Consider the following 14,022-nt stretch of genomic DNA (forward strand, 5'->3'; position numbering starts at 1 on the left):
TGTGTCCTTTATTTACGTTTACATTCAATTCGTCATAACACACAAAATACAATCACCAACAAGTCGTAATATTGATTAGGCACTAAGACCACTTTAACCCTACTAGCATCATGATAAGCGGACTAGATACCCTGGCGAGGACCATCAGGACAATGCAAAGTGAGAACATGAACATGAGATCTCAGATGGAAGCAGACAACAATCTCCTCCGGACCCAGATTGATGAATTACGACAGCAAGCTGCTAGTCCAGCAACCTTGACGCAGGATGTCAGATTTAGAGGAGCGTCAATAGGAGCCAGTGAGAGGAGGCAGGCACGCCTGCTACCGCAGGATGTGGTAACTCGGCTAGATATGGAAATGACACCACAACCGATGAGGGGCCTGATTCCAACGGGATTGGGGGCATTAACACCAGATGACGAGCCAGCACGCCAGGAACCAACACCCATGTCAGGTACTCTATGTTGCAGCTTGTGTACTCCACAAATTAGTGTGATAACATTTATAAATCTCTTATAGGTTCACAAGGGTATACTTCGTATTTTATCAGTTGATTAACGATTACCTAATAACGGTTGGCTTGCTAGAAAGTTTGACGTTATTATCATACTGATGGCGGTGATCAACTGGTCCCTAAAAGTCACACCTAAAGGATGTGTTTGAAAGACGTGGTTATGGAAATGTAATCACATTGATGCCTTATATGACTAAACATTTAGTCAACGTGTTGATGAGACGATTATTTAATGCCGATTAAATAATACTAGCTGAGACGAATTAACTGTCAATTCGTAAATTGAATATAATATGTTATATTTAATTAATGTATATAATGTTAGCTTGAACGAATTAAGTTGTTAATCCGTAATTAAATATAACCAGTTATATTTAATTAACTAATTATAAATATGCGATATTTATAGTTAAAGTATATTTTATTCGAGATTGTTATAATAAATGTTGTCAGGCCGGATTTAATAAATCGACTACAATCAGTTATGTATGGACTTATTAAAACGGGACAACATATATGATAATTAATAAAATGTACACATAATATACATTTTGATAACTACCCAAAAATAAGAAGATATTTTCTCCTTATTTTTTGTTGGTAGTTTGACCGAAAAAAGAAGAGAAAAAATCTCCCCTTATACTCCTCTTTCACGGTTTTAAGAGGAGGAGAGGTTAGATTATTTTCTTATTCTTTTAACCTAATTTTTGCCTCTCATCAAAAATACACTCAAAACCCTAAAAATTAATCAGTTAATTGGGGATCGATTCTAGCAAGGAAAAAGGCATATCTCATATCATCTTGGGTGCAACTGATAGGCGAATATCATTGCGATATTGTTCTTAGGTCGATTTTACTAGGACCGAAGGTTGATTTCTTAATCTCTCTATTTTGTTTATGCTTTTTCATTTATGACTAGTATTCATAACAATAATTTCGTTATAATCCTTATAATGTTAATGGAAGTATACCGATATTTCCTATAAGTGGTATCAGAGCCAAGGCCACGAAATTATTTTTGATGAATTTCATAATTGAATTAAAACAAAAGGATTTCGAAAGAAAACAAATTTCGGCTGAAAATTTTTTTTACCGAGAATTTTTTTTTCCAGCCGAGTGTTGTTCTTGTTTTTGATGATTTATTTCCATTTTGATTCATCCATTTTATTGTTTTAATAAGTTAAAATGATTACATGATGAATTTGTAGATGTTTGATTTAATGAGGATTAAATTAAAATGTAAATGGAGATTGTTTCATTGTTGATAAATTGTTTTTTGCTATATAGTTTTTGGCATAAATGGTTTTAAATCGTTATTTAGAATCATGTTTCATTAATTTACATGTTTAAATTAAAAGGTGATTATGCCAATCTTGTTCTAATAGCAACCATAAACGAATTTGTTCATCTAAAATTTTTTTGATATTAGGGCTTTATGCCGAGTACAAAAAAAAGGTTTATGTTTTTTTTTCCCTTTGGTTTTGTGTTTTAGCCGAGAAAAAAAATTTGTTTTTGTTTGGGCTGTTAAGCCGTGTATATTAAAAAAAAAAGTTTCTGTTTTTTTTATGCTTTTAGCCGTGAGCACCAGAAAAAAAAGGAACAATTTTTCTTCGTTTTTTATGTTTGCCGAGAGCAAAATTTTAAATTTTTTTTTCTTTTATTGTTGTTTTTGGCCAATAATTATAATTGTACATTTTTAATGTATGATTAATTGTTGTGAAAAGGTTCACATATTAAGATACCTAATTATTTTAAAGAGGTTTAAAATAATATTGAATTAATTCATGTTACAAGTTTAATGTGAATTAAGATTGAAATTAATGTGAGTAATTGAGGAATTGTCACTTAATTTGATCATTTAAATAGGTGGTTTGGGAAATTAATCTACATAATTAAGAAATTATGTCTTGCATGTTTAACTTTTAGTTGATGCAATTTTTTTAAGTTGAATGAATCGTTGAATGGATTTATTTACGTATTTTTGCAATCGGTTGTAATTTGTAATACCTAGTGTGACCTTAGTTAAATTATGTTTTCGTAATGATGGAAACATAATTTTTAATGTAATTTGAGATCTCGTATCTCCGTTTGGTTTTCTTTATTTATTACGGTTTTGAAATTAGAATGTAAATAGGTTTATTATGTAATTTTAAATTGTAATTTTTGAGAAGACTAAAGATGGAGATTGGATTGCTCACTCCCGCTACATGGATCAAGATGGAACATCAAGACAAGCTTCTCGGGTCCAAGGATGGATTCCAAATTTGTATTTATGTTCATTTTGGTAGATAGGCCACACTAGGACTTTTTTTGTTTTACATTTTACCGTTCTTATTGCTTTTCATTCACATGCTAGTTAGTGCATCATTTTCCGCCTAAAACCAAACCACCTACTAAAATGCATGAAAATTGAGTCATATAGATTGAATGTTAGTTTTCATAGACTTACGGATGTCACTCAATTTAAGCCATCACCTTAGTTTATTCATTCACGCATGCTAGATATTAGTTCACTTAAAATGAATTAAAATAAAGTTGATGGGATCTTCCTCTAAAACGGAAATTGAGACTAATCTTTATAAGGGCAAACAACTATGAATCCCTTCTTCGTCGGTAGGCATAATATGACCCCTTCTACGTTGGGTAAGTAGTTTGTGTTGACTTAGTTTATCTCAACATTATAGTCCGAAGAGTTTCTCGTGATTATGATGGACTAAAGATAGAATTTCTGAGAAATTTATCGACCAAGAATTCTAACAAAGAGAATTAGCTAAAAGGTTGGCTTATCAATTTACAGATAATTGAGTCTTGGAATCATTTATATAATTCTTGAGGGAGGTCAATTGTATAAATGCTTGAGTCTTCGCTTATAACAGTTTTGCATTAAGACTTAAAATCATAACGATGCATATGCTTATTATTTTTTATTTTTCTTTTCGCAGTGTAGAATACGTTTATTTTGATAATACTGTTACAACAAATGGCTAGAAATAACGAAATCCCAATGTCGAGTGCCACACTTGGACGCGAGTCCTGGCTTAAAGTTTTTATGGATAACATGAATCAGTTCACACGACTGAAGAATGATGGGTCCAACTTTTGACCGGATCGGGAGGCAAAGACTACGGAATCTTTGCCATTCTGATGGTAAGCTCAATTATTTAACTGAGCCGATACCGGTAAACCCATGCCCCAATGCAGGAGTTAACGAGTCACTTGCTTAAAGTGATTTCGTCATGGAAGCGGGTGTGATAAAGAACGTACTCATCTTTGCAATGGAAACCAATTTGCAGAGACGCTTCATTGCCCAAGGTGCAAACAAGATTTTCACCACGCTCACTAACGAGTTCTCAAAAGCACCGAGAATCGTTACTTATGAGCATACCTGTCGCTTCTTTGATGCGAAACTCCAAAAGGGCCAACCGGTTAGCCCGCACATTCTCAACATGATTGAGAATGTCGAGAAATTGGAGGCACTTGATTGCAAAATCAGTGAGAGCATAGTCATTGACCGAATGCTTCATTCACTTCATGATGGTTTTGCCCTTTTCAGGGCGAACTACTACATGAATGACTTGAAGAAAAGTCCTCATGAGCTACACTCACTTCTCGTACAGACCGAGAAGGATATGAAATTGAGTGGGAGCATGAAGCAGGATGTTCTCACGATTTCCAACAAGAATAAAGGTAAGGGCAAAGCTCCAGGCGACCTAACTGTAAGTAAGCCAAAATTCAAGAAGCCAGGAAACGGTAAGAGTGGGCCTGGTGAGACTAGTGGCTCACAGGGCAAGGCAAAGAGCAAGGGCGGTGACATTGAATGCCACCATTGTCACAAGACTGAACATTGGAGGAGGAACTGTCTCGTGTACCGTGAGGACATAAAAGCAGGACGCGTCGTTCCTTTTGGTATGTCATCTTATATTCATATGATTGAGATTAACCATGCAAGTTTCGGAACTTGGGTACTTGATACTGGTTGTGGTTCTCATCTATGTAATCATTTGCAGGGCCTAAAAAACATCACACCTCTCGGAAAGGGTGATGTGGACCTGCGAGTCGGGAATGGAGCTAGAGTTGCTGCAGTCTCGAAGGGAACATACTGTTGGGAAATGTGTCCTTAACAATAGTGCGATCACATGATTTAAATATCATTATTAAATCTCATACCAAGAATACGAAAGGGATGATACATTACATATATAGTCAACTGGTCCACACATATCGATAATGATTGGCTGGCTAGAGTTTGACATTACTGTCGTGGGACGGTGGTGATCAGTTGATCCCTTGAGGTCACACCTAAAGGACGATTCCCTTAATTGAAAAGGTTAATTAGTTGTATGCCGTCTGATTAATTAATTCCTTAAAATTGAACAAATTATTATAAGAGAGAGAGAATTGACATCTTATTCTAATGTGATTAAATGAGATTTTATTTAGTAATTTAAGAAGTTATATTACTAAAATTAATCGGTGTTTGCGAAACACGCGAGATGAGAATAATAAGTTAGTTATAATTACAAGATATTGTGAATTATACTAACTAGTAATTAAATGACCATTTTATGAGAAAGTAATTTTAAATTACTAGTCAATTTGTTAAATATGATTTATTTAATTTGTAAATGATATTTAATTCTTTAAATATGCATTTTAAATTAAAACATGACATAAGACATGTCACATATCACATGACATACAATTGTACAATTGACAAAAATAAAATGGACTCCATATTACACTACATAAACCGAATTATTGGTGGGCAAGCTTTAGAAATTTTGTCTTGTTCATTTGTCTTATTCATTTGTCTATGACACTTGATAGTGACTTGACCATGACAAAGCCTTACACCTATTTGTCTTGTGAAGACAAAAACAAAAATAATTATGGTTTATAATGTTATATGCCAACCGTTTTTGTGAGGATTAGGGGTGAATTTTATTCTCTTAATTTTTACTTATCATTCATTCTAACATCACATGCAAAAAGTTCATGTATTTTTCCTCTCTTCTCTCTCTTTAATCTTCATAAAAAAGATGAGTTTTTGATTCAAATTTGTTCAAAAGATTACTAAAATTATTAATGTAATATATGAGTGTTAGTAATCAATTTTAAGGTAAACCACATTACAAATATCTAGTACATATTAGTTTGTGGGATTGAGGGATAGTTTTGGGTGCTACTAATTGGAGGGCTTCTATTTTGAAGTCAAGTATGTTCATCCATTATTAAAAAGCTCAAGAACTAACAAGAAGGAGATCTTGTTGGTGCCCATTTGACCGAAATTATATGGTGAGAAAACGATTTCTTCACTTATTTATTTTAGTTTGCATGCATAAGATTTGTAATTAATTTTATGACTAAATTAATTTGTAACATATATGAATATGTTCAATAATGAGATAAAGATTTCCAACAAGCGGTATCAGAGCACAAGCTTGTTTACATGCAAATCGGTTATTGTTTTTCCGAGTTATATGATTAACATATAAAACTTATAAATTTATGTTATTATGATATATCACGAAAATAATTTATGCATGTTAAAGTTTCTGATCCTAAAATGCATTTAGGATATTTTGGTTAATTTATGAATTTTATTGTTCATTTTATATAATATTGACATTAAAATGTGATTTTTATGATAAAAATGTCATTTTTGGACGAAAATTAGCTAAACTTCGAATTTTCCAGTGGTTTTTGGATATGTTTTCACATATATTATTTATAGTTGATCTGGAAATTTTCATAATTTTTGGAGTTCTTATGCTCGGAAAATGGATTTTTCATGATAAAAATCGAATTTAAATGAAAAATAGGTTAGTATGAGAAATATTTCGAATCTGGTCATAGAAATTTAGTATGTTGTCACATGCAATTTTACAAGATGTGTGTGTAAAATAATAGGCTATAATGAAGTCTTCATGCATGATTTATGGATTTTTGATGAAAAATAGCATAAATAGTGACTTAATTAGTGAATAATTGCTAAAACATACTTCATGACTAAGAAAAAACGTCACATGTTGCATTTTATTATCTTTTTCAGATCTAAAATTGAAAAGTTGATGAATATAATTTTTCTCATGTTTTTATGATTTTATTGTTAAATCCGATAAACCGCAACATAGTTTTTCCGATAAATTTTTCGAAATTTTTAACCTAAGTTTTTTGAACATTATGAGCGTCATGGTATTTTTACAGAATGTTCATGAGTTTAAATTTCAAATTTCAAATTTATTTGAAATTTTTATGATTTATTTGGAGTTTATAGCATTTTATTGTAATTTTGAGTCCTTTAATGAACAATTTTAAGAAATATAAGTTAATTATAGTCAAATAGTTAGTGGAGACTAATTTTGAGTCTTAAGTTGGTTAGGGTAATTAACTTGTGCATAAATATGAATTTATGTATTTTATTGTGATTTTAAAAGGTTGAATCACGCAAATCCATAAAAACCGTTTAATATACGATATTGGCTCCTTAAAGGCGATTTAGCATAAAATTGGGCATGTTCATATATATTATAATACTGCATTTTATTTATGATTGTCATAATTTTACTTTATGTAATTTTGAATTATGTAATTTTTACTTAGTATGGCCTTAGTTTTTAATTGGTATTACCCGAAATGTATGGGAATATCGATTCGGTTGTAATTTATTGTGATCTCGTATCACCGTTTTGTAATTTAATAGATTTATTTTATTTTAATTACAAATGTATAATAGGAAATTATGTAATTTATTTATTTCGGAGTTCCTTGAAGACGGTGTCACTCAAGGAAGACGATACATAAAGACGGTGTTACCTCGAGATGCGTGCCTCAACCGAAGTTCAAGGGACCAATGGAGTTGGTTTCCGAATATGTAATAGTTAAATAGTTTTTCTATTTTAGGAAGGCCATACTAGGATTTATTTTTTATGCTTTGCATTTTATTTATATGTTGCATGCATCGCTAAATCGCCATAACTAAAACATGCATTGTCATTTTAATCGAGTTTATCGACCGTGTCAATTATAATTATCGTAGTTCACCGCTTTAGTTCACTTAAAACGTGATAGATAATAAATTGACATGACCTCTCGCTAAAATAAACAATTGAGACTTAGCCTTACCAAATAGTAGAAACCATGAAGTACCAGTTTCGCAAGGGAGTTGAGCCGGCTTTACCGTAAGACAAACCTTGTTACGTTGGTGAAGTGGGTGATAAATGTCAATCCACCAAATTCATGTTGATGAGGGTTTTATCGGCCACACCGTGCCCAAGTTAATGTGGGTTTGGATCATGGACACATTTATTCGAAATTTGGATTAAACTCAACAAAAGCTTTTCGATAAGGGTTTTATCGGCCACACCGTGCCCTTGTTGAATATGTTTTGGGCTAAAGATAAATGTTAATGTAATATTATCGACCAAGAGTTCTAAAAGTAGAATCGATTAAAGCGTTAATCCACCGAGTTATATTGATAAGGGTTTTATCGGCCACACCGTGCCCAAGTTAATATGAATTTGGGTCTTGGAATCATTTATCATAGTTGGGTAGAGGTCACTATGTAAATGCTTTACTTGTTCTTTACAAGTATTAATAAAACGATAAATGTTAAGTTTTCCACTATTCCGTTGTCATATTGTTCTATTTCTTTACCACAATTCATATACGATATCATTTCGATTTTTGATTCAAATCTCCATTAAAACATCGTAACTAAAGAGAAATATAAATTTGCTTCTAAAACCTCAAATGAACCATTGCTAAGGATCTCTTGTAAAGAGTATAGATAAAAGTTATTCATTATCAAACAGGTTTTTGATTCTTGACTAACACATCTACTTACTATGGATTGTTATTCATATACTTAATTGAATTAAGTACTTTGTAACGATAAATTGTTTTGGTAATTAGATTTGTCAGAATTCGTAATTGACCAATATATCGCAACCACTTCAATGAAAGTTTTAAAGACTAAACTGAACAAATGAAGAGTAATCTTCATGAATTCAATTTTGCCTCTCAAAGCAAAGACTCATTGAAATGAGTGGGAGCATTCTCTTAAACCGTTAAGATGAGGACGAGGTTCAAGAAGTAAAGATTATAATGGAATTGATACAAGGTAATGTTAAAGGTAAAGTTGTTGAGAATGACGATACTAAACCATCAATCCCGACCGTTAAAGTTTCCATTGTCTTAAATGTTGGACACTAGAAAGGAAACTACCCCAAATTATTGAAGAATCAACAAATTAGTTGTGGGACATCTAATAAGACCTTCTTCTTTAAATGTTTATTTGATTAACATAAAATTTTGCTAGTACTACTTCGTCAATATTAGAAACCGGTGGTGGTTTTCATCATTATGTTTGATACATAGGATGATTAGAATATGACGACTAGCAACAATAATGTTGAGAGATAGAGTCATTGTGTACTCAATCTAGTTTTTGGGTTTGGAGTTGTACTTAATTGTGACTATTAAGTACATAAACTCTAAATGAGAATATAAACTTGTTAAGATACAAAAGAGGTTTCACTTTTGTGACCCTATACACCACGAATTGATGTATGGCTAGCCCATTATCAAGGTGATTATATTCTAAACCAAACTAGAATGATATATCATGAAGATGATGCAAGACTCAAAATTGGTAACCCAAGATTAAACCTTAAATTTTGGAATGATAAACGCAAAGAGTTATCGAGTACTCTTGAAACCATTAGATTGTTAATGGTATGTGCGTATCTTGTATTCAAAGCAAGATGTCTCGTGCCTTTTGGTTGAAAAGGAGATCGAGGTTGTAAATCATTGATCCATAATAGGTTGATCATTTTCTTTTACCAACGATTTAAGTTGACGCTAATATGTTCACTTAATAAGGTAAATAGAGAAATCTTTGAAGAAGTTCAAAGAGTTCAATGAGTTCAAGGAACTACGATTTAGTCGTGATGGGATTATCAAAGTAAAGACTTTGATATAAGCCAAAGGAAATGTGATATAGTATCACAAATTAATCTCTCTTAGCACGCATTATGAGATAATGTGTGATTGGATAAGAATTCAAACGCTATTCGATATGGTTTGGACTTCAATCAAGTTACTTTGAGTTACTTGATCTTTTGAGGATTTTATATTTTGTCTAAATTATTTTTCCACTAAATATAAAACAAATCATATGAGATATGAAATGGTAATGTACCATATTTGTAAGTTTTCACAAGAAACAAATGCTCCTTTTTCCCTTTCAATTATCACAAATACGACGGGTTTGCGGCTTGTGAAGCTGTCTTTCTAAAATACAAGTTTATTTCTAGAAGACAGAGTGGGAGAAATTACTTAAAGAGCCACAAAGAATGTTATGTCACAAGAAACTGGTCTTTCTTGGCGACATGAGACGTTTTGTGTAAGACGTTGTTTCTTTAAAACCCATGAGGTTAAAGTCATCACTTGTTAAAGGTGATGAATTAGTGTTACTTTTAAGAAAGTAAAGAGCTAACAACTTACAAAGAAATTGTTTGATTCAAGTTGATTACTTCTGGAAAGTAATGAACATATGACTTACATGAGAGTGTTTAAGTCACATCTCAATACAAGGCTTAGAGCCATGGAAATCCGAAATTAAAGGCTTGATTAGTGACAAAGGGTTTTGCACTAATAAAGAGAGATTTCAAAGCTTGATTAGTTGAAAAGGGTTTTGCACTAGTTGAAATGCTTAAGTCTATTTGGATCTTCTTAGGGATTGTGTTTCATAATGATGATATACATATAGCAAGTGAATCTAAAACCCACTTCTTCAATTAGAAGGAATGTATTCAATACATGTCTTGAGTTTTGAAGATTCTTGCAATCCTAAGATAATGTGAAACTTAAGAGAGGGTCTTAAGTAGGACATCAATGAGTTAGAATCAATGATTTGATCATGGTATAAAAATTTTCCCGATAAGTCGAGAAGTTGTGTTTATACATGAAGTTTAGTGGGAGTTACGAAAATGTTAATTAGTCTTATATGTGAATGACATATTGATCATTGGGAATGATTTAAGACTTTTGGAGTATTATAATACATCTTTAATATCCAGATTTATGAAGATAAATCCACATGATATTAGCGTCAATAAGAAGTCTTACGTTGATAAGATTCATGACTAGTTCAATTAAATTGAACATATTTGATTGATTCCATTTGCTTCCGCTGCCGGATCAATTAAATAAGTAATGATGTATAACACTTCATATACTTTGAGTATGATGAATTGTTTTCAAAATCGAATTTAAGTAATCTTTACCAAGTAAGCCATAAAGATTACCCTTAAGTGCTTGCAGAAGCATTAAGGAAGTAAAGCAAAGTGTTTATGATGCAATTTTGTGTAAGGGTGTTACACAAGTGACAATTGACAATTGAGATTGCGCATGGTTTCTGACAAAACCATAATCAAAACACATTAGGATGGTTAAGAAACCATCGTGGCTATATTATTTAAGAAATAGATTTTCTAGAATCATTCTAGGCAATAAAGAACAATGAGAAATATTTACAACGGAAGTTGAGTACACTTGCAATCATGGGATGTGCAAGAAAGATGAGTCCCGCACACTGTGAAAACAGTGGGAGCTATTCTAAGGCTAGAGGGCCTATGTCTTGATTGGATCTCGACACGTACTCAGAAAGTTTTGTAATGCAAATGTATACATTACAAAGGAAAACGAGTATGTAGTAAGGTTGAGTAAGGTACAAGAAGTTGATAAAACCTACTAACCAAAGCCTTCTCATAGGCTAAACATGATGAGTCATGTCATTTCAATTAAATTGAAATGAACAACTACATACAAGATCAAATTAGATTATAGAACATTAAATAGTAATCAGGCATTGACTATTCATATGTGATAATCGCATTTGTCGTTCGAGTTTTACTTTAAAACTCTTTTATTATACTTTGTTACATCCAAACGGGTTGTAGAGACAACATTGAACCCCGTTAAAGTGAACACGGATTAGCATTGTATTCGCCCATAGTCACTTGTATGAGGTGACGTCTCGAAGTGACTAGAGTGTGATGCGATTGATGGCAAGTTCAAGTGCCATAGAGTCATGTGAGATAACTAGTCGATCACATAGGCAGACTGTTAGGAACACTTTGTCGGGCGCAAATGACCGCTTATAGAGTTCTCGGCAAATTTATAAAGCCTGGTCGTGGCGAGAGCTACTATAGTATTCTAATGAGTCGATTCTTTTGACTAAAGATTGTTCACCTAAGATGGCACAGTTTCAGATTAACTTTGATTTGTGTTACTACGACCTTCGTAAATGGGGTCAAATGGGCATATTTCTGGTTATGATGGCTGTGGCTAGTCGAAGGGAATAAGTGCGATAGGAATTGTCCACCCCCTTGTCTGGGTTAAAACAATATCTCAGGGCCACTCGAGGAGTAATGAACTGGAAATGCGTGGCCACGCTCGGAAGGTATCCATGGTGGATAAATTCCGGTCAATCAGTTATTCTCCAGATCGAGGAAACCACTCTCGATATGATCACTTGCAAATACGACCCGAAAGACACCTTGCATTGAGTGGGAGATAGTAATAGGACAAGAGAATTGGTGACGCACACTTGTCGAGGACAAGTAGGAGATTGTTGGGAAATGTGTCCTCAACAATAGTGCGATCACATGATTTAAATATCATTATTAAATCTCATACCAAGAATACGAAAGGGATGATACATTACATATATAGTCAACTGGTCCACACATATCGATAATGATTGGCTGGCTAGAGTTTAACATTACTGTCGTGGGACGGTGGTGATCAGTTGATCCCTTGAGGTCACACCTAAAGGACGATTCCCTTAATTAATTGAAAAGGTTAATTAGTTGTATGCCGATACAGATTAATTAATTCCTTAAAATTGAAAAAATTATTATAAGAGAGAGAGAATTGACATCTTATTCTAATGTGATTAAATGAGATTTTATTTAGTAATTTAAGAAGTTATATTACTAAAATTAATCGGTGTTTGCGAAACACGCGAGATGAGAATGATAAGTTAGTTATAATTACAAGATATTGTGAATTATACTAACTAGTAATTAAATGACCATTTTATGAGAAAGTAATTTTAAATTACTAGTCAATTTGTTAAATATGATTTATTTAATTTGTAAATGATATTTAATTCTTTAAATATGCATTTTAAATTAAAACACGACATAAGACATGTCACATGTCACATGACATACAATTGTACAATTGACAAAAATAAAATGGACTCCATATTACACTACATAAACCGAATTATTGGTGGGCAAGCTTTAGAAATTTTGTCTTGTTCATTTGTCTTATTCTTTTGTCTATGACACTTGATAGTGACTTGACCATGACAAAGCCTTGAACCTATTTGTCTTGTGAAGACAAAAACAAAAATAATTATGGTCTATAATGTTATATGCCAACCGGTTTTGTGAGGATTAGGGGTGAATTTTATTCTCTTAATTTTTACTTATCATTCATTCTAACATCACATGCAAAAAGTTCATGTATTTTTCCTCTCTTCTCTCTCTTTAATCTTCATCAAAAAGATGAGTTTTTGATTCAAATTTGTTCAAAAGATTACTAAAATTATTAATGTAATATATGAGTGTTAGTAATCAATTTTAAGGTAAACCACATTACAAATATCTAGTACATATTAGTTTGTGGGATTGAGGGATAGTTTTGGGTGCTACTAAATGGAGGACTTCTATTTTGAAGTCAAGTATGTTCATCCATTATTGGAAAGCTCAAGAACTAACAAGAAGGAGATCTTGTTGGTGCCCATTTGACCGAAATTATATGGTGAGAAAACGATTTCTTCACTTATTTATTTTAGTTTGCATGCATAAGATTCGTAATTAATTTTATGACTAAATTAATTTGTAACATATATGAATATGTTAAATAATGAGATAAAGATTTCCAATACATGCGTAATCCAACTCCCTAGTGGTTTTGAGTTATTTTTATATAACTGTTACTATGTACCCAGTTTGTCTAAGAACATTATTTCTGTTTCTGTTGATAAGGACGGTTTTTCATTTTCAGTAAAGGATAATAGCTGTATTTTCTCTTTCAATGAAATGATTTATGGCAAAGCAGTTTCCATGAATGGAATTTACATCTTAGATCAAACCACGGAAGTATTACACATGAATAATAATAAATTAAAGGTTGGTGACAAAGATCAAACCTATCTATGGCATTGTCGAATGGGACACATAAATGAGAAACGTGTAAAGAAACTCGTCGATAATGGGACTATTCCCGCTTTCGATTTTTCTACATTTGGCACGTGTGAATCATGTCTTATCGGCAAAATGACTCGAATTTCCTTCAAAGGTGTTGGAATGCGCGCTAGTGACCTATTAGGACTCATACATACTGATGTATGTGGACCTATGTCAATTACCGCTAGAGATGGGTATAGATATTTTATCACTTTCACGGACGATTTGAGTAGATACGGAT

The sequence above is a fragment of the Silene latifolia genome, chromosome 3, assembly GCF_048544455.1.
Source record: "Silene latifolia isolate original U9 population chromosome 3, ASM4854445v1, whole genome shotgun sequence".
NCBI classification, from domain to species: Eukaryota; Viridiplantae; Streptophyta; class Magnoliopsida; order Caryophyllales; family Caryophyllaceae; genus Silene; species Silene latifolia.